Genomic DNA, 5,793 nt, shown 5'->3' on the forward strand with positions numbered 1-5,793 from the left:
TTTTTAATGTAAAAACTATAAATGAAAGTTATGTGTTTCTAATCTTTGGTTTGTTGAAAACACATTCACCAACACACACTCATACTCATCTTCCAAGCAAAGAACCCTAACAACGAAAGCAAAGAATGGCTTCGGTCAATCCGTTTTGCCTTGTAGTTACCGTTTTGCCTTGTAGTTACCGGTTTGTTTATACTGTTAAAAAATAATGGTCTTCATTAAGTACAAAATATAAAAAACAAATATTCGTATTTGAAACCGCGAAATTTAAAAAAAAAAAAAAAACCGGTTAATAAAAAAACCGGTTTATTAACCGGTTTCTAAACCGGTCCTAACCGGTTAGACCGGTTAGGGTTTTGACAGCAAAAAACCGGTTATTAACCGGTCCGGTTATTAACCGAACCGGATTTTTTCCGGGCAAAAAAAAAACCGGTCCGGTTAATAACCGAACCGGTTTTTTAAAAAAAACCGGTTTGTGCACCTCTATTTGTATCTACCAACCAATTCGATAGCATTACAATTTTTATTTAATAAGAAATGCTACTCCTACTTTATTTTACACTAATAACATTTAGGGGCTCGTGAGACAGCGAAAACAAGTTAGGGCTTTAGGCCCCTATTCAGTTAAGGCCTCCAAATTCAAAAAAAAAATTCATTGTATATAGATATATTATAATAGGTATAGTAAATTCAAAGTAATGTATCGATGTGGTGGTAGACTTGGTTGTTACTAAAGTATAGGTTATGAGTTCAAAACTTATAATAATCATTTTTTATCTTAACGATTGTTTTGAAAAGGCCCCAAAATCTTTTTTTGATTTAGATCTCCACATTCGTTGAACCGGCACTGATAACATTAAACTATGTCTTACTCAAATTTAAACATGAAATCTTTCATCTAAGAGCAAATGTTTCTATTAGTTGGATAGACCCACCTATTTCATTTCATTTTTAAATATGAAATATAGGTGATTGATATATGAATCAATGCATATTTCAAAATGAAAAGAAGGTATACGATCGGTTCAATTAACATGGGGATTTTAAATTTTAAAATGTTAACTGAATTACTAAATCTCGTTATTCAGATTGTGACCTGAATCATATAAGTTTAAACTATATAAGTGTGTGGATTTGCTTCAACTTAAACGGTTCAGTTAGTTTTAAAAATATAGTAGTTTAATTAGTGCAACATATTGTTATAATGTGAAGAAATTATAAAAGTAGTCTTATTTTCAATTTTCAATACAGAAAATGGTAGGCTTTGGTCTCTCAGCATTATTTATGATCATGAGTGTATGGATCTTTTTTCGCCATGTTGTTGCCCAGAGTAACCCGACTTTAATCATTTATCGTTAGAAACTAATTATAGTCTTATTTACCTTGCAAGTTCTTGGTCTTTCAATATGTTAAATGATAGTAGCCATGTACTGTTGTACTCCCTGTTCATCATAACCTGACTTCTTTCATAGTTATTTAATCATATATCTAACTTATAATATATCGACTATAGCGTGTGTGTTTGTGTTTTGTTATGCTTAATTAGCTATTATATTTCCAAATTTTGTAATTATATGTTTCTATCGTTGCAATGTTAAAACTATTGGTTGGTATGAGACAATGAAATTGATGAACGCATGGAATGGACGGAGGAATAAAATAGATAACTATCATATGATTTTCCTGTTTGGTTAACTTACATATGAAATGAAATGTATTATCACTTTGTGTTTGGTAGACTGAAAAAAACGAAGGAATGAAATGCAAAAGACAAAAATGCTCCATCCTAAAAAATAAAGAAGATTTATCAAAACAATTTTCTTATGACGGTGGTGGTAGTAGCAGTGGTGACGACAATGGTTAGATGGTGGTGACGGTAAGATAATGCATTAATGAGAGTTAAACCTTCGATTATAATAATAATTCTTATTTTTATTTATTATTATTATAATTTCTTTGATCACAAGCTCACACACTTTTATGTCGATCACACGATACTTGATCCATTACAATTTGAGAAATAACTCATTAATTTAACACATTGATACACATAGGCCAAATGTATTGGATAAACGTTTTTGATAAGTTATTTTAATATGAAAAATGTTAAAAGAAAAGCAAAAATGGTGTTGGAGGAAATATTTCCTAAGTAGTGGTTGGGGAATTAGTTAAGACGCATGGAGAATGACAACATACTTTCAACATTGTCATGCCATATTTCACACATCAAATGTCCTAGTTTTGTATATTCTTTGTTAATTGATTGTTTTAAAAATTACAGTTCAATATATTATTTTCAAAACTCGATATATTATTATTATAAAAATAAAAAAATAAACATATATATAACAAATATATTTATCTTACATATATTATAAATATCAAATATATTCATTCCTTTTTAACATTCAAATTTTGTTAGTGAAACAATAGTTTAAACTTTAATCAACCTTAACGTTAAGATAATGTGACATAAAATAGAACAATTCATCATTGATAAATATATGTCACATACATGTGTCTTAACTCTTAACACTTGATTGATTATCATTAGTCACAATTAAATAACATAAGACTTAATCAAGACTAGAAACTTGATACTCTATAAAGTGTTAAATCAAGATATTTGTATCAACATGTTGATAAAGAAATCACAAAATTAATGCAATAAAGATAAATTATCAACTTAGTCAAATTATGTTTAAGTTTTTATAAACTTAAGAAAAGTTTATAAAACTGTTAGTGAAACAAGCCTAATAGCCAAACAATAAGAGATAAACATGTAGGGGAGAAATATGGAGATTTCATTAATATGTGTGTCTTACAATAAGATACAATGATATGTATATATAGGAGAAGATAACTTGGAGAAAAAGCTTAATCTATATTTGGTATTGATAACCACAATAATATATATTTATAACACTTCCCATTGGTTATCAGCTCAATACGCTTGGAGATGTTGCCTCATTAAAAATCTTGCTAGGAAAACCCAGTGGGACTAAACCATAGCTAAGGGAAAAATAGTGCAACGCATATTGTCTCCCCCTGATTTATATATCCTTTAAAATGGTAAATATTGATCTTCTGTGAAAGTTGTCCAAAACTTTTGTAGTCAATCATTTGTATCTTCAGCCATTGACTTGCGAATCCTTAGGTTGAATAATGTTTCATGATCTTCATTTGAAAACTTCTATTGCATCATATCGCAAACATATACCACTGTATTGATAACCCTGTTGTGTTTTTCTGCATCGACAATACTAACCAAACTTGTTTTGATGAGTTAGTAAAATATAAGTACATATCTTTCATACCTGAAATATATATTTTAACCCATTATGATGTCTCCTAGCTATACACATGCCGATAAATATAAATAAAAGATATAGAAATCCTGTATAGTTAGCAATAAATATTAATGTGCATATGCATTTAATTATGATACTTTGGAACCCATAATATTTCATATTATGATAGGAAATGATATAGAGTGCATTGTTGGACATCCTTTAACGTACTCAAAGAATGAATCTTGTCTTTGGTAAATTGTCTCAACATTTTCATATGTACTTTGATAGATTGATAAACATATAATTACACATATATTCAAACGGTTGGTCGAGCAATAATCACATCGTGTCAAGGTATTTCAAAAATTCTCCTTCTAAAAGTTCTGCAGTTTCTCTCGATGATGTGTATATCATCACTGTAAACTGTGATTATATGAACCTTTAAGAGTAAAATTTTGATAAAAGTATGACTAATGACATCCAACTTATCTCCCTCCTTATCAAAATAATTATTGATTGTACCATACTCAATCCTACTATATTAGTCCATACGCAATAAGCATAACTCTTTGCATTTTCCAATCTATCATGAACTTCTTTACAACTTGACAAATCATGCATGCGCATTCACTTTTCTAGGATTTTTGCTGCATAAACTTGCTCATTTAACACATCAATTTTGTATCACATATCAAAAATATTGTACCATTTCTTTGTTTATTGAGATATTGTACTCATCATATATAGATTCTATTCTATGTGTAAGCTTATTGATGCACAAGAATTCCGTCATCAAAATGTATTAGTTAACCTTTCAAGTATTCAACTAGCTTAGGAAACTCTTCAGGAGTTCCATTTATGATCAACATATTCAATAATCATAACGTATTCAAATATGAGTCTATACACAACAATCATTGTGTTCTCGAGAACTTACTTTACATGATTTGATAATTCAAATCATTCAAAGACTTTCTTGTAAACTTTCAATCATCTGAATCTCAATATATATTAGATGCGTATCAATTCTCTCTTTGTATTACAGACTATTTAGGTATTGGAAAATCATTTATTCCACAATTGGAGAATGTGTCTCCTCATAATCAATCATGGGTCTTTGCAAAATCCTTGTGTCACCAATTTTGTCTTATATCACTTGATAGAATTTTCACAACTCACATACAAGACCCGTTTATATCTAACACATTTTACAACTTTAGTTGTACGGACTGTTGGTCCAAAAACTTTCCATTATTTAGAGAATTCAACTCTGCCGTGTTTGCATTTTTCCACTTTGGCCAATAATTTTTCATAGGCAGATTTAAAATCTTGATCCTCATCATCATCATTTCAAGCACTAATTATACACACATATATATATATATATAAGTATAGCGACGTCGACTTTATTTTGATTCCATATATCTTTGTAGACATGATACAATATAATTATTGAAAGCTCTTTGTTTTCAGGTACCTAAGGTTCTTCAAGAGCCATCATGTCTAATCTCTTTCAAGAGAACTTTTATTGCACCTCGACTTGACCATCTTCATTACTTGCTCTAATTTTCGAGGAAATTTTACCCTTGGAACCGATCAGTCTACCACGCTACACGTGTGCAATAGACTTATTATCAATATGCGTTTGTCCTTCTAGGACATTTATTGGAGCGTTAGCAGTTCGTATAGGTGTCTTAGTTAGACACTCTCTTTAGGTCAGTGAATCGTCTGGTAATTGATTCGTTAATCTTTATACATGAATTATCTTTTGAACTTTTAGTTCATATAATTTAGTTTGAGGATTAATGATAATTCATTTCAACTAAATTAGTTTTCCAACTACTTTATATCTCCCCCTGATGTTTGGGAATGTTGATTCACTATAATGAGCTATAAACAAATATCTCATTAATGGCTTTAAGTATATAATCATAGATAATATTTAATACCAACATAAATTCTCAACTTCCTTTGTGGCCTCATTTTTGTGCCTTGTGGTGGATTAGTTTCAGTATATAAAACACGAAATATTAGATGAGAAATGCTTGGTTACTGACCAAAACCAATTACAATGGGGAGGAAGTATCATAACTTCTTGGCTTGATGTGAATTAGTTTTTAAGACATGTAAAATCATATGTACTCAAATACAAACATAAACCTTTGTTCTTGTGATAATTGCCTTTGCAACTAATTATAGACGTTAAGTAAGCGTCTTTAACAAAAAAATTTATGAAATAACATACTCTATTATGAATTTCAACACTTATTCCAATTATTATTATTAACCTGGGAATCAAATTCATTATTAAAATGAATATTATATACCAATTTGGAATAATATGCTTGCTTTCTTATTAGCTAAGCCATAGATCATGCAAACATGAAGTTGCGATCTTGATAACCATTTAGACGATGCATCAATTTTCAAAACACCAAATGGTATCATGTTAGGATACGCGTATCCTTTTCTTAATTCCATAACATCCAGGGATTCACGCCCA

This window comes from Bidens hawaiensis, unplaced genomic scaffold (assembly GCF_021521415.1).
Source record: "Bidens hawaiensis isolate Kalapana, Puna unplaced genomic scaffold, B.hawaiensis_p1.1 tig00030876_1, whole genome shotgun sequence".
In the NCBI taxonomy this organism is placed as follows: Eukaryota; Viridiplantae; Streptophyta; class Magnoliopsida; order Asterales; family Asteraceae; genus Bidens; species Bidens hawaiensis.